At 46.6% G+C, this 25,718-nt stretch overlaps 1 long non-coding RNA gene across 3 annotated transcripts in view; it reads right to left on the bottom strand.

Moving 5' to 3' along the window:
• The window catches only part of LOC144227701 (uncharacterized), a 53,066-nt gene extending 47,517 nt beyond the window's left edge, over positions 1-5,549 (bottom strand). For all 3 annotated transcript variants that reach the window (XR_013334023.1, XR_013334022.1, XR_013334024.1), the window contains exons 1-2: positions 5,412-5,549; positions 3,835-3,946 (exon numbers count right to left, since the gene is read on the bottom strand). This is a non-coding gene — a long non-coding RNA (uncharacterized LOC144227701). The remainder of the gene's footprint in view (positions 1-3,834; positions 3,947-5,411) is intronic.
• Between the last annotated feature and the right edge of the window lie 20,169 nt (positions 5,550-25,718).

Below are 25,718 nucleotides of genomic sequence, written 5' to 3'. Positions count from 1 at the left end.
CCTCTGCCCCCAACCCCTGCTTATGTGCTCTTAAAAAAAAAAAAATCATTAAATAAAATTTTTAAAAGTTTACATTTTGAGTACTAAAATAGCTATGTTATTTATACAGTTTAATCAACACTGTACCAGGATTATGTAATGTGATAAATATCATTACAACAATAGAGATGTATCAAAATAACAAGACAAGAAGTATACCTTAAACTTCCACAGTGTTAAATGTCAAATTTATCCAGTGAAAAGAAGAAAGAAAAATACTGATGAAGTAGTGTAGTGAAGACTCAGGTATTTCAGAGAACTGTTTAGATCCATAGTCATTATTTTGTACCTTAACAAAATGCACTATACATAATTTTAAAAAATCATTTGAAATACACGCATTTTAAATAAAAATGTGACAGGAGTAAAATAAACTTATTCTGGGGTGCCTGGATGGCTCAGTCGGTTGAGCATCTGACTTTGGCTCAGATCATTATCTCACAGTTCGTGGGTTCGAGCCCCGTGTCGGGCTCTGTGAAGCCTGGAGCCTGCTTCAGATACTGTATCTCCTCTCTCTCTGACCCTCCCCTTCTCACGCTGTCTCTCTCTCTCCAAAATAAACAAAACATTAAAAAATAAACTTATTCTGATCACAAGTGAAGATGGAAAAAAGAGGGAACTCTCATGCACTCATGGTAGGAATGTAAACTGGTGCAGTCTCTATGGAAAACAGAATGGAGGGTCCTCAAAAAATTAAAAATCTAACTACCATATGATCCAGCAAGTCCAATTTGGAGCATTTATCCAAGGAAATAACATCACTATTTCAAAAAGATATCTGCGCCTTCATGTTCCCTGTAGATTTATTTACAACTGATAAGACATAGAAACAACCTAACCATCCATCAATGGATAAATGAACATCTCTCTCTCTCTCTCTCTCTCTCTCTCACACACACACACACACACAGTATTAAGCCATAGAAAGGAAATCCTGCCATTTGTAAGAACGTGGAGCAAACTCAACAGCATTATGCTACATCAGATACGTCAGACACAGAAAGACCAACACTGCATGAGCTCATCTCTGTGTGGGATCAAAAATCTAACTCATAGGGGTGCCTGGCTGGCTCAGTGGGTACAGAATGGGACTCCTGATCTTGAGGTTGCAAGTTCAAGCACCATGTTAGGTGTATAGCTTACTTTAAAAAACAGGGGTGCTTGGTTGGTTCAGTGGGTTATGCATCCGACTCCTGGTTTCAGTTCAGGTCACGATCTTAGGGTAGGAGAGTTCAAGCCCCGCATCAGGGCCTGTACCGACAGTGGAGGGCCTGCTTGGGATTCCCATTCTCTCGCACATGGGTGTTCTGCCCCTCCCGTGTGCTCGCTTGCTTTCACAATAAACTTAAAAAAATTTTTGTAAGTGTTTTATTTAGTTACCAACTTTAAGAATTATCCTGTTCTTGAGTTCTCCTTTAATTCCACTATTCACAGAGAATATACTTTGCATGACTTAAATCCTTTTAAATTTATTGGCATCTGTTTTATGGCCCAGAGTATGATCTACCTTGGTAGACATTCCACGTGCTCTTGAGAAGAATGTATATTTCACTGGGTAGAGTGTTCTACACAAGTCAACTAGTCTGTTGATAGCATCGTTCAGATCCTTTGAGTCCTAATGATTTTCCATTTGTTGTATCAGTTATGAAAACCACACACCATAGGAATGTACAAGAAGGCAGAATGTGTGACAGCCCCTTCCTCACTCCCTTGGGCCACCATGTCAGAAGACAGAGCCAGCGTGCACTCAGTGCTCACAGTAAGTTCTAAATGGCCCTCACCAGCCGGATTCTCCACAATAGATTGTCCTATATCACAGATGCCTAGCTACACACATACCCATTTATTCTCCTCCTCTCTCTTCCTCTCGCCCTTTAAGTCTGACAGACAGCTCTGCATCCCTATGGTTTTGTTTCCCCACTCGAGCTAAGTCACCGTTCGCTCTTACAAGTGAACCCAACATCCATTTCCCCAGCTCTGCAGGCTGGAGCCACACAGAACAGTGAGAAACTCTTGATTGCCGGACTCCAGTTAGGTTTCTACTGTGACTATAAATTTTTTCTAAATCAGATGTTGGTTAAGCAAGTGTTTACTGTATGCAAAGCCTAGTTGTGAGTTTATGGTTTCATGTGAAGCCATGAAGAGGGGATTGAATGTATATTCAGAGAGGGTCCGATTGGAGGGGAAAAAGGAGGAAAAGACCTAGTGACAGAGAACAAGCCCAACATTCCGCAAAGGGAAACTGACATTTCTTCAAGAAGAACATAGCAAGGGGAAGGGGAGGTCAATTGCCCCTCTGTGTTTTTGGCTCAAGGCAGCCCCCTAGCAGATAGGAATCCTAAGTCTTCTCCATAGAATTGCCTTAGATTATTTTTGCGTTCAACACAGTAAATTGGCTAAAACCCTGCCCGTGTCTGACTTAGCTCTGGATTATTCTATACAACAGATACACGAAGAGAAATCACTGCTAAGTTACCCTCAAAACCTAAGTCCCACGCCTCGAAAGTAGGACAGTTTGCTAGAAGCAGTCATGTACCAATCCCTAAGTTCATAGGCCATTAGTCACAAAGTTTACTGAGAAAAATACAGGGTCTAGACAGAGCACAGGCTGCACACTGGAACACCAAGTATTCAGCTGTACCAGAACTAGCACACAGTAACTGCACGAATTTTCTCTGGTTTTTGTTCTGCTTTTCTCCTTCCCCTGAAGAAGCAGGGATTCCTTAGCATGACCAAGAGCATGGAGATCCCTGTGCACCCACATGAGCCTCTTCTGCTGATTGCAAACGATTAGAGGAGCAGGACACAGGTGTGTCCACTACGGCTTGCTGGGAGCTTGGCCATGGAACCCAATGAGCAGGCGAGAGCCGCCCCACTTCCTGGGTGCTCATCAGAAGGACATCGAGATGACCTTGAAAATTCTTCCCTGGCAGTCACCCCAGCTGATTCTCCTTTTTACCATTTACATAGCTGTTTCCAAATCGCTAACAGTACAAGGCTTCTGTGATTCCATTTTAACTGTCTTGACCTAGAAGATATTTAAATTTTTTTTAATGTTTATTTTTGAGAGAGAGAGAGAGAGAGAGAGCGAACACGTGTGCTAGCAGGGGAGGGGCAGAGAGAGAGAGGAAAACAGAGGATCCTAAGTGGGCTCTGGGCTGTCAGCACAGAGCCTGATGTGGGGCTAGAATCCACGAACCCTGAGATCATGCCCTGAGCCAAAGCCGGACTCTCAACTGACTGAGCCACCCAGGCGCCCCTGGATCTATAAAATATTTTAGGAGAAGAGGGTAAAATAACTTCCCCAGAATTCAGACAAGAACTGCAAATGTCTATCTTGTCTCTCTCCATAGGAATTCTTTATGTAATCCCCCATGTTCTGGTCCAGAAAAAGATGCTTATCAGAACTGGATTTTGACAAGCCAGCTTCTAGTTTATTTTCCTCTTATTAGCAGGACAGCGTAGAACAATTCTGAATACCAGGTTTCTGTGCCACATGTATAAGCAGCAAAGAGATCTATAAAATGTTGACTAAAAACTGGCATGGCCTTTTTTTAATAGTTCATTGTCAAATTGGTTTCTATAGAACACCCAGTGCTCATCCCCACAAGTGCCCTCCTCCATGCCCATCTCCCCCCTCCCGCTCCCCCCACCCCCATCAGCCCTCAGTGTGTTCTCAGTATTTGAGTCTCTCATGGTTTACCTCCCTCCCTCTCAACTATTTTTTCCCCTTCCCCTCCCCCAAGGTCCTGTTAAGTTTCTCCTGTTTCACACATGAATGAAAACATATGGTACCTGTCCTTCATCTGCCTGACTTATTTCACTCAGCACAACACCCTCTAGTTCCATCCACGTTGCTACAAATGGCCAGATATCATTCTTTCTCATTTGGCAGAGCCTCGGCTATCTGAAAGAAGAAAAAGATTCTATTATGGGAGGCAGAAAGTTTAAAAGGTGGACAGAGAGTTTATGGTCACTAATACAGTACTGTTTTTCTTAATCTTGGTGACCATCCATCCATGGGTACCACTGATTTTGTTACTTTTATAAAACTAGGTTGACAACATGATAATCAACATTGTAAGATTGTCAGGATAAAGTAAACAGTCCTAGAAATAGTCCCACTTATTTACCTACAAGTATTCTTTTTTTCAAGTTTTTTATTAAAAAAATTTTTTTAATGTTTATTCATTTTTGAGAGAGAGAGAGAGAGTGAGAGAGAGCCAGAGCTCAAGCAGAGGAGGGGCAGAATGAGAGGGAGACATAGAATATGAAGCAGGCTCCAGGCTCTGAGCTGTCAGCACAGAGCCCAACGCGAGGCTTGAATTCATGAACCATGAGATCATGACCTGAATTGAAGTCAGACGCTCAACCGACTGAGACCCCAGGCAGTCCTATTTTTTTTTTAAATGTTTATTTGAGAGAGAGAGCGAGCACACGTGTATGCAAACAGGGAAGGGCCAGAGATAGAGGGAAAGAGCATCCCAAGCAGGTTCCGTGCTGTCAGCAGAGACCAGGCGTCTTGATCCCAGGAATGGACAGATCAAAACCTGAGCTGAAACCAAGAGACAGATGCTTAACTGACGGAGCCACCCAGGTTTTTCTGAGAAAGAGAGACAGAGGGCAAGTGAGCATGTGAGGGGCAGAGATGGAGAGAGGAGGTTCCAAAGTGGGTTCTGTGTTGACAGCAGAGAGCCCCGCGCCACCCCCCCCACCCCGCACACAAGGCTCAAACTCACAAAATGGGGATTATGACCTGAAGAGAAGCCCGAAAATTAACAAGTCACCCAGGAATTCCTAAAAATACCCCTTCTGATAAGAAAATGTTAATAATGGTTACCTCCATGGAATAGGGCTAGAAATTTAGGGAAACATGGATTGGAGAAAGGGAAATTTTTATTTTCATTTTACAAACTTCTGAACTGCTATAAATTCGTATTCACCATGAATTGCTTTACTCACTAACATAAAAACAAAGTAGTACTGTGAGTTTTGAAATGAGAAAAACCTGTAAATCAAATGAAAGCAAGGAGTCATAGTAACATGAAAAGGTTACCTCCAAGGAATAGGACTAGAAATTTAGGGACACGTGGATTGGAAAATGGGAAATTTTTATTTTTCATTTTATAAACTTTGAAACTGCTTAAATTCGTGTTCACCATGAATTACTTTACTTACTAAATTAAAAACAAGTTAGTGCCATGAGTTTTGAAATGGGAAAAACCTGTAAATTAAATGAAGGCAGTGAGTCATATTGACATGAAAAGGAACAGTTACATTAATGTACATATACATATTTTACATACATATTTACATATATACCTAAAAGAAAAACGACCTGTAAAAATAGACCATAATTTCATCATACTTACCTCTGAGGATAACAGCAGAGGGAAGAATAATTTATTATTCTGTGTTCTTCCTTATTTGGCTTCTTACAAGTGCATTTACTTATGTGTTACTCGCAATAAAGTGGGGACAATTTCCACAAAACAGTCCCCCTTTCTTTAGAAACGCTTTGCTCTCTCCTGACAACAGCAGGCTGGGATCTGCTTTTATCTGATTCAGATGGGCTTTCCACTCACAGGACCCACCCACTTGTCAAGTCAGGGGTGGGCACATGACCCAAGATAGGCCTATCGGTTTCTCTCTTTGAATCTGGAATCACCTCACACCGGTCAGAGTGGCTACAATCAACAACTCAGTAAACAACAGATGCTGGCGAGGATGTGGAGAAACGGGCACCCTCCTGCACTGTTGGTGGGAATGCAAACTGGTGCAGCCCCTCTGGAAAACAGTGTGGAGGTTCCTCAAAAAGTTAGAAATAGAATTACCCTATGACCCAGCAATAACACGACTAGCTATTTATCCAAGGGGTACAGGAGTGCTGATTCAAAGGGATGCATGCACCCCAATGTTCATAGCAGCGCTATCAACAATAGCTAAATTATGGAAAGAGCCCAAATGCCCATCGACTGATGACTGGATAAAGAAGATATGGTTTATATATACAGTGAAATACTACTTGGCAATGAGAAAGAATGAAATCCTGCCATTTGCAGCAACGTGGATGGAACTGGAAGGTATTATGCTGAGTGAGGTAAGTCAGGCAGAGAAAAGACAGATACCATGTTTTCCCTCATATGTGGAAGTTCAGAAACTTAGAAGACCATGGAGTAAGGGAAGAGGAAAAAAACAGTTTCAAATAGAGAGGGAGGGAGGCAAACTATAAGAGACTCTTAAATACAGAGAACAAACTGAGGATTGATATGGGGTGGAGGGGAAATGGGTGATGAGCACTTGGTATTGTATGTAAGCGATGAATCATCGGAATCTACCCCTGAAACCAAGAGCACGCTGTACACAGTGTATGTTAGCTAACTTGATAATAAATTATATTTTTAAAAAAAAACAAAGGAAAAAAATTGAATCTGGAGCACAAGGGGGCTGGAGGCATTTGCAAATGAGTCATCCAAAGCCTCCATCTTAAAAGGCTACACACATGCCTCTAGGGCTGTTAACTGTCAAGTTTCCTTGGCACCTGACCCGTCCTACTCAGCACTGGTTTTTTCAATTCCTTCCAGTAAATTCCTTTTTTAAAAAAAAAAGCACGTGGAGAGAAAACACAAATTTACTGAAAACAATAATGAATTTAGGGTTGATCACATTAAGCCCATGTATCTTACAGAACATTCAGGTGGAAATGTTTAACAGACTATTAGAAATATGTATTTGGAACTCAGAAGAGACTAAGAATTAGCATACTTTTAAGAGGTGTAAGAGTGAGGGGCGCCTGGGTGGCTCAGTCAGTTGGGCGTCCGACTTCAGCTCAGGTCATGATCTAGCAGGTTTTGAGTTCAAGCCCTGCATCTGTGCTGACAGCTCTGTGCTGACAGCTAAGAGCCTGGAGCCTGCTTCGGATTCTGTATCTGCCTCTCTCTCTCTGCCCCTCCTTCGCCTCTCCTCCTCCCTCATTCATGCTTGCTCTCGCTCTCTGTCAAAAACAAATACACATTAAAAAAAAATTAAGAGGTGTAATTGTGTAGCCCAAGTGTGTGATCCCATCAGGGATGGACTGTGGGAAACACCACCATTTAAAGAAAGGGAAGACCTATCAGACACCGCCATTTGCCCACCATGGTTGAATCTGATGAAGCAGGTCATACCCAGTCCTTCTGAGACCTTGAAGGTGTTCCTCACGCACACCTACTGAGCATTGTCACATGCTTGCAAAGGGACGGCACACGTATGATGCCTGGTCATTATCACGTAACATCTAGACAGCGTAGCTAGTGGGACCAAGTAAGAAACTGTCCCCAGGATAAGATGCTAGATCCTGATGTTGGACCACGAAAGAAGCTTTTGCAACTATTTAAGGTAACACAAGAGAGGAGTTTCTCAGGGACGTCTTCTGCTGTTACCATAACAACACGTATTTCATGGCAAAGAGTTGGGGCCCTCAAGAGAAACAGAAGAGCACTTAATGCTTCCCTTCAGAGGCCTCACCTGGGCCGCTCGATGGCTGGTGATTTAGCACACCTGCCAGTTAATACCAGCCCAGCCCCCCGGGGGTGCCGGGCATTCACCCTACCCTGTGCCCAAGTACCCCGTATAAATTAGAGGGCACAAGTGATCAAGCCCATGGGCTCACTATACACTGGAATCACCTGGGACATTTATAAAAGTTGATTCTTCGTCCTGCCTCCTGAGCTTCTGATTTAATTGGCCAGAGCTGTGAACCAGGGTGTTGGGCGTTGTAAAGGCCCCCAAGTGATTCTGACCTTCGGCCAAGGTTAAGAATCTCTGAATACGCCCATAAACATGCTTCATTTGACCTGTGCTATGGTAGCCCATACAGTATATTTTAAAATTATTTTCCCGTAATTGAAAATCCGTCAATTGCGGGGCGCCTGGGTGGCTTAGTCGGTTAAGCGTCCGACTTTCGCTTAGGTCATGATCTCGCGGTTCGTGGGTTCGAGCCCCGCGTCGGGCTCTGTGCTGACTGCCGGCTCAGAGCCTGGAGCCTGTTTCAGTCTGTGACTCCCTGTCTCTCTGACCCTCCCCTGCTCACGCTGTCTCTCTCTCTCTCTCTCTCTCCTAGAAACTAATAAAAATATTTTTTTAAAAAATCCGTCAACTGCATGTACCCCAAATCATCCAGATTTCGGTCTCCTATTGAGGTCTCTGTCCACAGGAGGCCTGCGTTCCCACAGGACACAACTCAGCTGCGATCAGTTGCAGCCACAGCTTATCGTCAGCATTTTCTCGGCACTCCGCGGTCCTCCCCGCCCTCCCCACTGTCACCAAGCTCAGCACTGCCGCTTGCCATCCCACGTGTGCTGTGGGTGTTCTTACATCGGGGTCAACAGAAGCCCAGCAGTCCCAGCAGAAGCGGACAGGAAAGGCAGTCAGGAGGGCCATGCATTACAAAGGGCGGCCGCCCACTTTGGGCACCTGTCTGGCCCCTCCGGCATGGGGTCTGTGCCCTTGATCTAAGTCTGTGCTCCCAGCAAGACGCTTCATAGCCTATAGAGCAAAGTGAGAGATCCCAGCTCTACTTATCTTAATAATCAGATAGCTCTCTAATACAAAACCTAACCAAAAACAAAACAAAACAAACAAACAAACAAAAAAAACCCGCTGCATTAAAAAAGTAAGAAAAATAGGGTTCACAACAGCTCCAGAGAGGGAACCCCATAAGTAAGGAACTCCAGGAAGTTTGAGGAAATTTATATCCATTATAAGGGACAAAGGGAGCTGAAGCCATATCTGACCTGTGAGGTATAGAAGCCCCAACCTAAAGAACTGAGGGGAGGGGAGGGGAGGGAAGAGAAGGGGAGGGGAGGAGAGGGGAGGAGAGATTGCTACTTTAGAGGTGGAGTACAGCCTTGTTCCCCAAGGAGTTGGGGCCCAATACATCCAAGCTTGATTCTACTTGAAAATCCACCTTTTCAAGGCTGCCCAGCATTGGTACTTTCCAGACTTGGCTTCTGAGGCTTTGCATACTCTCCTCTCAGCCTACTCTCCTCTCTCAGGCCAGCTCCTCATGAGGTCAGGCCCCAAGGACTCATGCCCTCATGGCCCCCCCCGGCCGGGGGAGTGCGGGGGACTGGGACACTCCCATGTGCTCCCACCGTGCCCTATAATTACTCTATCAGAGCACTTAGGTGGCTTTTGTAGATACTTTTGAATTATCTCTCCCTTCCCCCAAATCAACTCAAAATGGATTCAAGACTTAAATGTAAGACCTGAAAGTAAAACTCCTAGAAGAAAACAGGAGGAAAGTTTCATGACCTTTGCCTTGACAATGATTTCTTGACTAGGACACCGAAAGGCACGAGCAACAAAAGCAAAAAATAGATGAGTGGAGCTGCATCAAACTAAAAAGCTTCTGCAAAGCAAGGGATGCCATCCACAGAGTGAAAAGGCAGCCCATGGAATGGGACAAGGGATTTGCAAACCAGGTGTCTGCTAAGGAGTGGATTAATACCCAAAATGTATAGGAAAGTACAACCCCAAAGCAAAAATAAATAAATAACTGAAAATAAAACAAACAATAACAAGTAACCCAATGAAGAAATACACCAAGGACATAAATAGGCAGTTCTCCAAACTGAAGATCTACAAATGGCTAACAGGTACATGAAAAGATGCTCAATATCACTCATCAGAAACATGCCAATCAAGGGGTGCCTGGGTGGCTCAGTCATCTAAGTGTCTGACTCTTGATTTCAACTCAGGTCATGATCTCACACTTTGTGGCTTCGAGTAACCGAGCCCCGTGTCAGGCTCTGTGCTAACCATGTGGAGCCTGAGAATCCCTCTCTCTCTGCCTCTCCCCTGCTCTTTCTCTCTCTCTCTCAAAAAAGCCCTTTAAAAAAAAAAAAGGCAAATCAAAACCACACTGAAATATCACCTCACACGTCCTGTCCGGAGGGCGATTATCAAAAAAACAAAAGGTAACTATTGGTGAAATTACAGAGAAAAGGGACCCTTGTGCACTGTTTGTGAGGATGTAAACTGATACAGTCTCCACAAAAAACACTATAGAGGTTTCCCAAAAAATTAAAAATAGAATTCCCATATGTTCCAGCAATTCCAGCTCTGGATACATATATTTTAAAAATTGAAATGGGGATCTTGAAGAGATACCTGTACTTCACAATAGCCAAGCTATGGAAAGAACCTAAATATCCATCAACAGATAAGTGGACAACGATAATGGGCTCTATACATACAATGGAATACTAGTCAGTCTTCAAAAAGAAGGAAATCCTGTTATAAGTACAATATAGATGAACCTGGACAGCATTATACTAAGTGAAACAAACCAGGCACAGTGCACAATTCTACTTACATGTGTTATCTGAAATAATCAAACTCATGGAAATAGCAGGATGGTGCCAGCAGCTGGGGGAGGGAGAAAAGGGGAGTTGCTGTTCAGTGGGGAGATGGTTTCAGTTATGCATGATTAGTAAGTTCTAGCAACCTGGTACAACATTGTGCCTATAATTAACAATACTGCACTACTATGCACCTAAAACTTGTCAAGAGGATAGATCTCATCTTAAATGTTCTCACAATAAAAAAAAAAAGTCTTGGGGTGCATGGGTGGCTCAGTCCATTAAGCATCTGACTCTCAGTTTTGTCTCAGATCATAATCTGATGGTTCATGGGTTCAATCCTTGCATTGGGCAGTACAGAGCCTGCTTGGATTCTCTCTCTCTCTTTCTCTCTCTGCCCCTCCCCCGTTGGTGCATGTGCTCACTCTCTCTCAAAATAAATAAACCTTGTTAAAAAAAAACTCTCTCTCCTGAATGAGCTGTATGAGAACACGTTCCTTATCAATTTTGTTCACCACTCTATCATCGGCAACCACGGTGCAATAAATAATGATGGGTGAATGGGTGGATGGATAAATGGTTGGGTGGATGGATGGATGGATGGGTGGACGGATAGATGGATGGATGGGTGGATAGATGGATGGATGGATGGATGGATGGATGCATAGATGGATGGGTGGATGGATGGATGGGTGGGTGGATAGATGGATGAATGGATGGGTGGATGGGTGGATGGATGGATAGATGGGTGNGATGGGGGGTGGATGGGTGGGTGGGTGGATGGATGGGTGGATGGTTGGGTGTGTGCAGATATAATTGAGGCAAACATGGAACTGGAGAGAACGTGAGACAAGAATGGGAGATTCTACTCAGAAAGCAGGATCATGCAGTTGAAGAGATTTGAGGAAGAACCGTTTAAGATAACAATGAAGTCCAAGGTATGAACTTAGGCATCTGTCAGGATCCCGCCTGAAAACGAAAACCTCGCTCAGGCAATCCAGAGAGAAAATTTACTCCAGGGAGCTCCCTGGCAGGGTGACAGAAGAGCTGAAAGAGCTACCGGGAGAAATGACGCCAGCTCCTGGTTAGGAAATGCAGGAAGCCATATTGTCACAGCTACAGCCGGGGTGACCACGGGACAAGAGGTGTTCGGGGAGCCTCGGAACGCTGGCTTGTGGTGGAGCCACAGAGGGAAGCCAGTCACTCCCAGGAGTGCTGCCTGGTGCTGCCCGCAGGGATGAGGTGGGGAGGCAGGGAAGGAGGGCGGCGACTCCTGGCTTCTCTCTTCCACCCACCTTCCCAACTTCCACAAGTGCCTCTTGGCTGAATGTACTACAAAGTTAACGGGCAGTGGAGTTTGGGAAACGTGCTTTGCAGGCATGCGCTCTCCTGTAATACAGAGAAAAAGGGGCCAGGTGTGGAGAACAACATTTCTAATAGCAAATAGGCAAAGAAGCAAGTCAGCATGGGAGTGGCTTGCTGAGGCTGTGTAAGAAGCGCAGCAGAAAGAAGATTCCAGAAACTATGAAATTGGGGCATGTGGTAGACAGCCCCTCCCCATGAATACAGGAGCCCCCATTTGACACTCGAGAACTGAAACAGAGAGAGGACTGCGGCCTGGGGTCAAAGAGCTCAATGAATGTCAACATTTAAGAATGCCTTGAGGAACAGGATGCCTGGGTGGCTCAGTCAGTTGAGCGTCTGGCTTCAGCTCAGGTCATGATCTCATATTTTGTAAGTTCAAGCCTTGCGCTGGGCTCTGCGCTGGTGGTGCAGAGCCTGCTTGGGATTTTCTCTCTCCACTCTCACTTCTCCCCCACTTGTGTATGCTCGCTCTTTTTCTCTCTCTCAAAATAAATAAATAAACTTTAAGGGGAAAAAATGACTTGGGGGACAAGAGATAACAGGAGAGTGGCGAAAAGGTATTCGTGTGAAATCCACAGCCTGGTCTGGAAAGAGCCAAGGGAAGGCTGAATAGCACAGCTGGGTGAGGACTCAAGTGTGAGTGTTCAGGCCCTTAGAAGCTGGAGGGTTTGGCCAAGTGAGTTAGCTTCTGAGCTGTGGCATGTAAAATGGAGATAACAGCACCCTCGGTATGGCTGTGAGGAGCATTAAATGGGAGCGTATACAGAAAGCACTTAGCACACTGCCTAGTGATGGCAGTCATGGCAGAGAACACATTCAGTTCACGTTCTCTACAGCGCTGAAGACAAGGCTTTCGCCAAGGTTCTAGCTCAGGGCCTCTCGTGAGGTTGTGGTCTGTTGGCAAGCTTCATTTGTCTGCTGGTTTTGATGGACACCTCACTTCCTACCCAGGCGGAAGTCTCCAGGGGTACCCAGGTGTCCTCACAGCATGGTAACCAGCTGCCCTCAGACTGAGTGCTCTGAGAGCCCAAGGAGGAAGCTGGTCTCCTGGGACCTAATCTGGGATGTAACATTTCACCACTTCTGGCACCTTCTACTGGTCACACAGACCAGCCCTGGTGCAGTGTGGGAGGGGAACTACACAAAGGTGTGAATATCAGAGGTGGGGGCTGTTTGGGGCTGGCTATTACATCTCCTCTCCCTCCGTCTGCTCTAGTTTTTCCCACACCACCTATCACCAACTAACATACTATTTAACTTACTTTTTTGGTTGCTCTTCAGTCTCCTCACAACAGAATGTAAGAAGGAAGGGATTTTGGGGGCGCCTGGGTGGCTCAGTCAATTAAGCATCCGACTTCGGCTCAGGTCATGATCTCACAGTTTGTGAGTTCGAGCCCTGTGTCAGGCTGTCAGCTGGGAGCCTGGAGCCCGCTTTGGATACTGTGTCTCTCTCTGCCCCTTCCCTGCTCATTCTGTCTGTCTGTCTTCCTCAAAAATAAATAAACATAAAATATTTTTTTTAAAAAAGGAAGGGATTTTTGCCTGTTTTGTTCACTGTTGTATCATCAGTACCTAGAGCAGTATGTGCAGCCAGGAGGGCTTCATATGTGACTCTGGAGGCGAGGGAAACAAAAGCAAAGATGAACCATTGGGACCTGATCAAGCTAAAAAGCTGTACAGCAAAGGAAACAATCAACAAAACTAAAAGGCAACCGACGGAATGGGGTATCTGCAAATGACATATCAGATAAAGGGTTAGTATCCAAAAGCTATAAAGAACTTACCAAACTCTACACCCAAAAAACAAATAATCCAGTGAAGAAATGGGCAAAAGACATGAACACACGCTTCTCCAAGGAAGACATTCAGATGGTTACCAGACATATGAAAAGATGTTCAACATCACTCATCATCAGGGAAACACAAATCAAAGTCATACTGAGATACCGCCTCACACCTGTCAGTGTGGCTAAAATGAACAACCCAGGAAACAATAGATGTTGGTGAGGATGCAGAGAAAGGGGAACCCCTTTGCCCGGCTGGTGGGAATGACTGGTGCAGCCGCTCTGGAAAATAGTATGAGGTTCCTCAAAAAATTAACAATCGAACTACCCTATGACCCACCAATTGCACAACTAGAAATTTATCCAAAGGATAAAATGCTGATCTGAAGGGGCACATGCACCCCAATGTTTATAGTGGCACTATAGCCAAATTATGGAAAGAGCCCAAATGTCCATCGACGGATGAACAGATAAAGAAGATGTGGTATATGTATATATTTATATATATACAATGGGATAAGAGTCAGCAATGAGAAAGAATAAAATCCTGTCATTTGCAGCAACAGGGATGGAACTAGAAGGTATTATGCTAAGCGAAATAAGTCAGTAAGAAAAAGACAGATATCATATGACTTTGCTCATATGTGGAATTTGAGAAACTCAACAGATGAACATAGGGGAAGGGAAGGAAAAGTAAGATAAAAACAGAGAGGGAGCCAATCCCTAAGAGACTCTTAAATACAGAGAACAAACTAAGGGTTGCTGGAGGGGAGGTGGGTGAGGGGACAGGTTGAATGGGGGATGGGCATTAAGCAGGGCACTTGCTGGGATGAGCGCTGGGTGTCATATATAAGAGACGTGATGACTGGGTTCTACTCCTGAAGCCAAGGCTACACTGTATGTTAGCTAACTTGAATTTAAAATATATATATTTGTTAATGGTGAAAAGCAGCCCCGTGTCTATAAGAAACACACCAGAGTGCCCACCCAGAATAGCACAGATCATAAGTACAGCTCTTTAAAAANCTCTCTCTCTCTCCTAGAAATAAATAAAACATTAAAAAAAAAAATTCTTGGGCCACTGGATGGCCCAGTCAGTTAAACAACTGACTCTTGATTTCTGCTCAGGTCATGATCTTCCGGTTGTGGGATCAAGCCATGCGTAGGGCTCTGTGCTGGGCATGGAGCCTGCTTTGGACTCTCTCTCTTCCACCACCACCACCCCCCAACCCCGCTCATTCTCATTCTCTCTCAAAAATAAAATAAACATTTAAAAAAATTCTTGCCCTCGACTCTCACAGTCTACGAGGAAATAGGACAGCATGTTTATCCTCCGTTTTGTTGATGAGGAAATGAAAACCCAGGGAGGCCAGGATCTTCCTGCTCAAGGCTGCCCTGGCTTTGCCGCCCCCGCCTCCAGGGCCCCCCTGCTACACACGCAGCCCTGGTCACTCACAGTCCACACACATTAGTCCACTAATAGTTCATGGAGCTTCATATCAGTAATAGTTCACGGTGGTTCCCATGGCCTTCCCGCAGGCAGGAGAAGCCGCGCTGGAAGGGAAGGGGGTGGGAAGGCAATTCTTCATTGTCTGGAGGCCGTTTCCCTTCCCTCTGCCTCAGGCAAGGTCCCGCCCAGAGCCTCAGGGCCCAGCTATCTCTCAGCGGGTGTTTCACTGGCAGGGAATAGGAAGCAACTGTCCTTACCTTAAGCTGAACCAGCTCTGAACTCTCCCACCATTAAAAATAAATTACCACACGGTAACCACAGGCGCCGGAGTGGGTTAGTCAGTTAAGCGTCTTACTCTTCGTTTCAGCTCAGTGAGGAGGCTGCTTGGGATTCTCTGTCTTTCTCTCTGCCCCTCCCCCATTCACAGTTTTTCTCTCACTCAATATAAATACACTTAAAATAAAAACTTTTTAATATTTATTTATTTTGGAGAGAGAGAGAGGAAGGGGCAGAGAGGGAGACAGAGAATCCGAAGCAGACTCCAGGCTCCGAGCTGTCAGCACAGACCCCTACATAGGGCTAGAACCCACTAACCATAAGATCATGACCTGAGCTGAAGTCGGAGGCTTAACTGACTGAGCCACCCCAGCGTCCCCCCAAGAAAAAAAAACTTTTAATTATAAAAAAATTACCACACAACGGGGCGCCTGGGTGGCNCCATGGTAACCCCTTCCAAGTCCCAGGGCCCTAGGCAGGGGCGCCTCCTGCTGGACACTGGAGGGACCTGGGCTAGTTTCCTTCAGGGCGGTCTCCTCCAGGGAGGGGGCTCAGGACCGTAAAAGCTCCCTTTCCCTTAACTCCTACCTCAGCATACAATATTTTAACAACATACATATAAATTCATCTCAGTTCATCAACAAGTTCACCTCTAAAAAACAGAAGGAGAACAACAAAGATGCCAATTGCTTTCATCTGGAAGCTACTGGAGGGGGTGACAAGTGCATCAGGCTGGGGGAGAGAGAGCTGGCACGCTGTGATGGTCAAGGGTAAAGAACGGGTAACCCCCTCTTCTTTCCCCTCTTGTCAAGACCGCCCACTCCTCTGCCCTGACTGGGTGGTAAGGGGAAGTCCCCCAGCTCAGCTGGAGGGACCAGCTTCTCATGACCCTGCTGTCCCTGAGACACAGACCCCTGTCGGTTCTCTGCCAGCCAGAGTGGTCCCAGGGTGCTCTCTGCCCTTGAGGGTCACAGGTGTATGAACATAATTNACACAACTGACTGAGCCACCCAGGCGCCCCTGAACATAACTCTTGAGCAAAGGCAGCATGGCCTACGTTGAGGCCAAGCGTGTGACTAGAGTTGGCTAAAGCCTGTGTCTGACACAGAGTTTCACTTAATCCTCACGTAAACCTCCCGAGGGAAAGGTGTACTCATCCGGTTTTACAGTTGAAGAAACAAACTCAAAGGTTAAAAACTAGACCAAGGACACATAGCCAGGGGCAGCGCAGGGATCTGAATGCAAAAATAAGGCCCTGGGTCTTTAATTCAAAGTTACACNAGAGCCCGACGCGGGGCCCAAACCCACAAACCGTGAGATCATGACCTAAGCGAAAGTCGGACGTTTAACCGACTAAGCCACCCAGGCGCCCCTAAAAAATTTTTTAATGTCTATTTGAGGGGGGGGTAGGGGCAGAGAGAGAGGAACACTCAGAATCCGAAGCAGGCTCCAGGCTCTGAGCTGTCAGCACAGAGTCCAAGGCAGGGCTCGAACCCACAAACCATGACACCACACGCTGAAGGTGGACACACAACTGACTGAGCCACCCAGGCGCCCCTGAACATAACTCTTGAGCAAAGGCAGCATGGCCTATGGTGAGGCCAAGCGTGTGACTAGAGTTGGCTAAAGCCTCTGTCTGACACAGAGTTTCACTTAATCCTCACGTAAACCTCCCGAGGGAAAGGTGTACTCATCCGGTTTTACAGTTGAAGAAACAAACTCAAAGGTTAAAAACTAGACCAAGGACACATAGCCAGGGGCAGCGCAGGGATCTGAATGCAAAAATAAGGCCCTGGGTCTTTAATTCAAAGTTACACTACAACAGTGATAATTTTGTCTCCCTCTAGGGACATTTGGCAAAGTCTGGAAACATTTTTGAGGGGCACGAATGGATGGGGGAACACATACTACTGACATCTAGTGGGCAGAGGCCAGGGTTGCCGCTGAACTTCAAACACCCGAGACCGCCCCGCACAACAAAACTGTCCTGTCCACAGGGTTAGTACTGCTGCTACTGAGGGACTTTGCTCTATGACAGTGATTGCGTTCGACTTGTGATTTGTTATTAATTAGATCTCAAGAGTGCTACCTTGGAGAAAAGTCCTAAGATGCAAACGGTTCTGTCTAGGAAGGTAACCCAGAGGCAATAGATGTACGCGTCTGAAGGACACTAACTGGTGTGAGTCTGACGTCGCAGTCGTACTGCAGACCAGTCTTCCATGCTCTTTAAACCAGCTTTGCCTGGTTCCCTAATTCTCTAGGGTGACCGTGAAAATAAATGCCATGCAGGAGGCTGGCCTATACAACAGAAATATATCTCAGTTCTTGAGGCTTGAAATCCAAGATCAAGGCGCTGGCATAAGGTGTCGGTTGGTTTCCCGAGGCCTCTCTTCTTGGCTTACAGGTGGCGCTCAAACTGCCTTTTCACGTGGTCCTTCCTCTGTGTTTATGGGGCCTTGGTGTCTCTTCCTCATCCTATAAAGAAATCAGTTATATTGGATTAGGACCCATCTTTCAAGACCTCATTTAATCTTAATTACCTCTTTAAAAGCTCTATCTCTAGGGGCGCCTGGGTGGCTGAGTCAGTTGAACATCCGACTTCGGCTCACGTCATGATCTCATGGTCCGAGGGTTCGAGCCCCGCATCGCATAAGGCTCTGTGCTGATAGCTCAGAGCCTGGAGCCTGCTTCAGATTCTGTGTTTCCTTCTCTCTCTGCCCTCCCCTGCTCATGCTCTGTCTCTCAAATATAAATAAATGTTTTTTAAAAATTAAAAAAAAATCTCTAGCTCTAGGGGAATCTGGGTGGTGCCGTTGGTTAAGCATCGGATCTTGGCTCAGGTCATGATCTCACAGTTTGTGAGTTTTGAGTCCTGCATGGGGCTCTGTGCTGACAGTGCAGAGCCTGCTTGAGAGTCCCTTTCTGCCCCTCCCTCCACGCTCTCTCAAAATAAATACATAAACTTTTTAAAAAATAAAATAAAAGCTCTATCTCCAAATCCAGTTACATTCTGGAGTACTAGAGGTTAGGATGGCATCATAGGAGTTTGGGAGCACAGGTCAGTCTATAACATCTGTCTAATTAATTAATCCGACACAAATACATTTAGAAGAATTATGTTTAAATATGTTAATGTATTTGTCTGGCAAATACATCTGAATCCACAAAACCCACGTGTTTCTACTGCATGAGGCTGCTTCCTTGAGGGCTATTGGTATGTTAACACTAATTCAACAAAAAGAATGACTCCGTAAAGTGATATTTCAGATATATCACATGCTTCTCTCCTGTGTCCTCTCAACCAGCCTCCATTAAGAGTGTTTTGTACAGTGAGAGGTCTCTGCCTGAAGTGTTCTTCATTTGTCAGCTCAAGGTTCAAACACAATCACGCATGGCCCCAAGGGAGCTGGCAGGGACACTTTCTTAGCATTTAAGTCCAAACCTCCTTTTTTCTGGCTAATGAAGATTTCGAAAATTAGCATGTTACTTAAATAATTCACAGGTTTCTTATTTATCGTCAAAAACCTTTGGGAATTATTGATCAATTAATTTGTTGACTATCTTATGAACTTAAATCTCTTTTAAGCTCAGAGTCGTGTTTCAAATTGCATTCTAGAGCTTGGATTCAGATTCTGGTCCCATAATCAGTCTCCTGAGACAAACTACTATTTCTCATCCCTCATTGTAGGAAAATTTGCCCGTGGCAACTGGAGAAATTCCTGGGAAATTTCTCTTATCAACCAATCCAAGCAAATGCAACGGACTGGCTTTTCCCCAGGGCTGAAGTCACCTCCCGGCGGTAAATTCGGTGTTAGGCTCTGAGCCAGATCCCGGAGGTGAAGCCCGAGGCCAGGCAAGGAGTGAGAAGTTGGAGACTTCAGTTTTTATCTTCCGTGGCTCACGGCTCACGGAGGCAGCAGATGTTTCTTGGCTCCCTGGCACACTTTCCCACCGCGTGGGTCTGCTAATAAGCCCTGCCTCCCGGGCCTGACCAATCAGCTTAGCCCATCCCCTTAGCAACAGTGACGGCCCCCAGGGGCGGGCCTACGATCCCAGAAGAGCCAATCAGAGCCCTTCCTGGGACTGACGTCCCGAAACCAGGGAAATTGCTGTTGTTTAAGCCTGGAGAGCAAGAGCACTGGACCAGAAAGGTTGAGGCCTGGCTTCCCCTGGCGGTCCTCCGGCTCCTCAAATTCTGACGTGCTCTCAGAGTGAAGAGCTGCAGTCACACCATCAGATGTTGTGCCGTAGCAAGCACACTCTTAGTTCAAGGAGACCCGCCAAGTGATTTTCAAAACCCAGTGGAACTGGATGAAATTACGCCCAGGACAACCCTCTCTCCGTCCCCAGTCTTTAGGGTAGGCCATTCTCCTTCCTGGTCTACTCATAACTCAGCTAGATCATTCTCCTGCGTTGATACAGAATCTAAGAACATCCAGGCCATTGGAGATTTTAGAATCTAAGTTCCATGAGACCAAGGAGTCTTGTTTATTTTGTGCATCGCCATACTCCAGCATTAGAACAGTGTGCAGGCATCAATAAAATACTCGGTGGAATAAACCTTGACGGCTCAAAGGTTCAACGACTAGCCCAGAGTTGCCCCAAGCACGTCACAGTTGAGCCTAGGTCTCAGTGACAGAGAAAGGGAATAGTGACCGTAATTCCTACCAGCCAAGTGCCATTACCAAAAAGTCTGCACGCTATTTCATTTAATTCACACCACACCATGTGCCGGGTACCCCCGTCATCCCCATTGTCCAGGTAAAGCTCATCCAGCAGGTCAGAGATGAGGATGATCCATCCATCCCTTCGTCTGGCGAACAGTGCCTGGGCACCTGGTACTTCCCAGCAGCATGCCCAGCGCTGGGGAACCACGTGGTGAAGAGAATGCATGGGAGTGGGGCGGACGTTCAGTTAGCAGGTAGAACGCCAGCAATGGATTTGCCGTTTGGGAGGCCTGCTACGGGGGAAATCAATCGAGAGGAGTGACGGAGGGAAGGGGACAGAGGGAGAAATCTCCTTTAGGTACAGTGGTCAGAAAATGGCTCTTTAAGGAGGGCACATGCCTACTGAGGCCTGCGGAGAAGGCGCCCCCGGTGACAGAGACGTTCACGAAGGACAGCCAGAGCAAAGGCATAAGGCACAGCAGGGCACAGCAAGGTGAAGGCTAGGAAGTGTGGCAAGGGGGTACACGATGAGTCTGAAGGGGTAAGCAGAGGTCAGATCTCTTTCCCCAAGAGAGTGATATATATTTATATGTAATTATATTACATCATTGATTATGTAGTTCATGTGAATTAATAACTATAGACCAATTATTAAATGCTATGTTTATATAAATATATAATATTAAGTAATGATTATTATACTAATTATGTAATTATACATAACTTACCTCTATAATACATATTACATAACAAGACACATATATAATACATATTTATAATACAAATTATGAAAATTATACAAAATATATTTATGTGAATGCACATCGATAAAATGTATATGCAATATGCACAAATTAACATAAAATTACTGTGTGTAAGTTAGATATTATCTATAAAATATATAAATAACATTTAATAGAAGTATATAATACATTTTTAAATTAAAGAATTAATGAAGTAATGAAGTAAATAAATTTTTTCTTGGGTGAAGGGATACATTATACATATATATGATCATTAAGTTATGTATTTGAGAGATAAGAGTCAAGCATTTTAAAAAGATTGANCTCTCTGACCCTCCCCTGCTCACACTGTCTCTCTCTCTCTCTCTCTCCTAGAAATAAATAAAACATTTGAAAAAAAAAAAACAGAAAGATCACCCTTGTGACACTGGCTTAAATCATAATTTTGCCCCAGACATACCCTACTAGAAGCAGTTCTTGCACTTTAGGTGCATCAATCAGATTTCCCTGGAGGGCTTGTTAAAACACAGATTCCTGGGCCCTACCCCCAGAGTTTATGATTATGCAGGACTTGATAGGGCCTGAGAATTCACTTTTTTAAAATTATTTTTGAAAAAGACAGAGTACAAACAGGAGAAGGTCAGAGAGAGAGGGAGACAGAGTATGAAGCAGGCTCCAGGTTCTGAGCCATTAGCACAGAGCCTGATGCAGGGCTCGAACCCACGAATCGTGAGATCATGACCTGAGCTGAAGTCAGATGCTTCACGGACTGAGCCACCCAGGCGCCCTGAGAATTTGCTTTTTTAACAAGTTCCCAGGTGATATTAAAACTGCTGGTCCGGACATGTTGAGAATCACTGCCTTAGAATAAGTCCAACCAAGGTCACGCTAAGAGCAGAGCACGTGAGTTCCAGGGGAATACTCTCTCCCCACCACTTCACGGGCATTGGATTGCCTACGCACCACCTCCTAGCACCTGCCCTTGGGCGGAAGCGACCTAGAGAGGAAAAAAAAGGCACTGGGCCCTACAGGGTCCCTCAACAGCTTTGTCTGCACAAGCCGCGATGCCCCATTTTCTCACTAGGTGTGCCTGATACCCTTCGACCGCTTCCAAAAATCTGAACAACCAGATTTTTAAAATAATTTTTTTTCACTTGAGGGGCACCTGGGTGGTTGGTTTCCACTCAGGTCATGATCTCCTGGTCGTGGGACCGGGCCCGCCGTCAGGCTCTGCGCTGGTGGTGAGGAGCCTACTTGGGATTCTCTCCCTCCCTCTCTCTCTGACCCTCCCCTGCTCAGGAACGCGCTCTCTAGCTCTCTCTCTCTCTCAAAATAAATAAACTTAAAACAAAAACCTTTTTTTGTGTAGTTGACCCACAATGTTACATTAGCTTCAAGCATACAACACACACGGTGATTCAAGAGCTCACACATCATGCCGTGCTCGCCACAACCGCAGCTACGATCCGTTCCCACTGACCGCGATCCCATTTTGCCCATCCCCCCACCTACACACACACACACACACACACACACACACACACACACACACCCCTCAGTTGTCTAGGTTTACAGGTCAGATTGTGATTATTTATTCATTGGGTTTGTTGGTTGAGAGGCCTCCTAGGAGCACAGTCACACGGTATCTGTCTTTCTCGGTCTGATCTCAGCACAGATGCTTGTGAGGCCTTCGCGTTCTCTGCTCTGCGACCCTGAGCCTGCATCCCTGGCCACAAAGACAGGGCAGTGACATCAACTCTGCAGGGAGCAAACGCTGGGGCAAGTGCCGGGGTCTTCTCTACGCCAGGGCGTGCTAAGCACACTGGTTCATACGAGGGCACCTCCCCGGGTATATAGTAAGGTTGTGGGGGGTGTGAGCAGCCTCGCTATGAGCGCGACAGGGTGGGGGCTGGGGCTGCCAATCAAAACACTTCCCTTCGCTCTAGTGAGGGCTTCTGGGCCCTGCCTCCGTGACCGCCCTGTACTGGATAATTCTGGGTCGTACGGGGCCATCCTGTCCGTAGCATGTTATCAAACAGCACCCCTGGACTCTACCCACTAGACGCCAGTAGCGCACACACACGCACCCCGCCCCCCACTTTGGTTGAACTATCAAGTGTATCTGCAGGTCATTTACAGGGGAGGCATGGCCGCTCCTCGCCTGGCAGAGGCGGAACAGATGCTCAATAACGGACTTATGAGTTAACCTCTCATACAAAGGAATGCCCTGGATCCCTCCCTGAGAGGCAATCAGATCCCACCCCCTCCTATTTTTCAAGGCCCTGTGCAAATGCCTCTTCCTCCCTGAAGGCTTCCTAGATTGTCCCCACCCCTGGTTGTATATACTCTCCCACTCAATGCTGATATCTGAGTTTGTGTTCCTCTTTGACACTTGTCATTTAGACTCCCACACATTTACACATGCGTTTTATCTCCACTGTTCACAAAGTACCAGGGAGGCTTTGGAAAAGCTTCAGCACCAACTACCTATCTCCTCTGCCCAGCATCTTCCCCATAAAAATTATCTTCTCTGGGATGCTCATTTGGCATTTTCTCAAGCATATAGACGTGAAAGAAGACGTGAAAGAAACACTCACAATTTGTATTCCTTTGCAACCTACTCCCTAAGTAAAAAATGTCTCTTAAAGTGTATTATCAACTTAATATTTACCATACACTTAGCAGGGCCTAGGGCTTGTCCCCCCCAAGAAACCAAAAACAAAACAAAGACGTTACAGGGCTGAAACTCATTTTATCCTTAAAACAACCTTAAGAAGTAGAAACTTCTAAAACCATTTTACAGAGGAGGCACAGAGAAGTTAATTAACTTGCCCACTGGTCACACAGCCGGGAAGTACAGAGTTCGTTTTTAAACCAGGCAGTCCCTCTCCTGTCTGCACGCTCCTAACTGCCATAACCTACGGCCAAGCGGCTTCAAGACCATCAACTCTGAGTTCACAGCAAGACTGCAGCTCTCAAATCCTTGGATGGAAATCTGCAGCAGCGGGTCATAAGGTCTCCGATATCAGGGACCCCGGTTACGCAGTCCCTATGTCGCCTAAGGGCTGAGCTCTGTGCCCCGAACGAAGCGCGCTTTCCATGTGTATGAAACAGAGACAGTACAACGCTGGGAAGTTCTTCCTGAGGTCTAACCTTGGGCCATTTCTCACGGCCAACAGAAGAGGGGACCTGAGCGCTGAGCCGAGCCGCGCCGCCTTCCACCGGTGGCCACCAGGTGTNTCAACCGAAGTGATACTGTATTCGGTACTAGGTACTGTAATATACAAACATGTGTATGCCACACACTGTTAGTATCGTACATAGAATACATAGAATGAAATAGCACAGGGGAGCCCGGGCGGCCCAGCCGGGTGAGCGCCCCACTGTTGATGCGGGCTCAGGGCATGAACTCATGGTTTGTGAGCTCGAGCCCCGCATCCGGCTCCTTTCTTAGCACGGAGCCTGCTTGGGATTCTTGCCATCTGCCCCTCAACTGCTTCTCTCTTTCTCTCTCAAAATAAATTTTNACACACACACACACACACTGTTAGAGGGATGTTTTCAAGCATGGACTTTAGGAGCGAAACGCTTCCTCCAGCGAGGTGGAAAGGTCCAGGCTGCGAAGTACGGCAGCGAGAGCAGTAAAGCTTCTGGAAAACGACTGGGCCTGCCTTCCAGATTCTGGCCCCGTTCCCCGGAGCCGTGTGACCTCCGGGCATCTGGAAGCTCTCCGAGGGAGGGAACGCCCGTTGGTGCGGCCGGTGTGAGCTTCCTTGGGATTAACGTGTGAAAGGCTTGGGCGCCGAAAGCTCCTTCCCCTGGGCGCGCAAAGCAGCGGCGGCCCCGGTGAGTCCCGACTTGTGGGGTCGAGGAAGGCCGCGGGGCAGGATGGAGCCGGTGCTCAATCGGGGTCTTGAGGACCGCAGGGGAGGGGGCGCGGGTACCCCGCAAGACCACCTGCCTGGGGGAGGAAGGCCCACGACGTCGGCTCTGAGTGGCCGGGGATGCCGGGCGCGCTGCGCCTGGTGACGGGGGCGCGTGAAATCCAACTCCAACTGCCTGTGGAGCTCTGGAATTTGGACTTGATTGATTGGCTGATGTTTTTTATTTATGTTTGAAGGAAAGACAGTGTGAGCGGGGGAGGGGCAGAGAGAGGGAGACACAGAATCCGAAGCAGGCTACAGGCTCTGAGCTGGACAGAGCCCGACGCGGGGCTCGAACCCGCAAACTGTGAGATGGTGACCCGAGCCGAAGTCGGACGCTTAACCGACAGAGCCACCCAGCCGCCCCTAAGTGTCGTTTTTAAATGACGATCCCTTAAGGTTTACAATCCAGGTCCTCAGTCAGCGCGGCCACGTTCCAGGGGCCCCGTGGCCACGCGTGTGTGGCTGGCGGCTTCTGATTGTCGGTTCTTAGCTCCGGCCTCGTCAGAAACCCTGGGGTCCAAGCGCACGGCCTTGGCTCCCGGAGGCCTCTGGTGCCGTCGTGCGGCCCCTGACCCTACTGAGAACGAGAGTGGGACCCGGCTGGGCCTCCGACCTTTCCCTGGTCACACAGGAGGCAGCTCCCAGGAGGCGGCAGTGTCGCTGCCTCTGACCTAACTTCATAAGCAGGTCATGCCCTCATTAACTTTATTTTGTTTTTTCTTTTCCTTTTTTCTTTAATGTTTATTTATTTATTTTGAGAGAGAGAACACATGGCGAGGGGCAGAGAGCAGGAGATTGCGACGCAGGCTTTGCGCTGTCGGCCTAGAGCCGGACATGAGCCAAAATCATGAGTTGGACATTTAACAGACTGAGGTACCCAGGCGCCTCACTTTCTTTTTTTTTTTAAAGTTTATTTTATTTATTTTGAGTGAAAGAGAAAGTGTGCGTGGGGGGAGGGGCAGAGGGCTAGGGGATAAAGAAAATCCCAAGCAGGTTCTGCACTGTCAGCTTGGAGCCCCACGCGGGGCTCAAACTCACGAACCCCTGAGATCAGGACCTGAGCTGAAGTTGGACGCTTAACCTACTGAGCCCTCCAGGCTGAATCCCTAATTCACTTTAAATTCA

This window comes from Crocuta crocuta, unplaced genomic scaffold (assembly GCF_008692635.1).
Source record: "Crocuta crocuta isolate KB4526 unplaced genomic scaffold, BGI_CrCroc_1.0 scaffold41, whole genome shotgun sequence".
NCBI lineage: Eukaryota > Metazoa > Chordata > Mammalia > Carnivora > Hyaenidae > Crocuta > Crocuta crocuta.
This window is presented reverse-complemented; position numbering and strand designations above follow the sequence as displayed.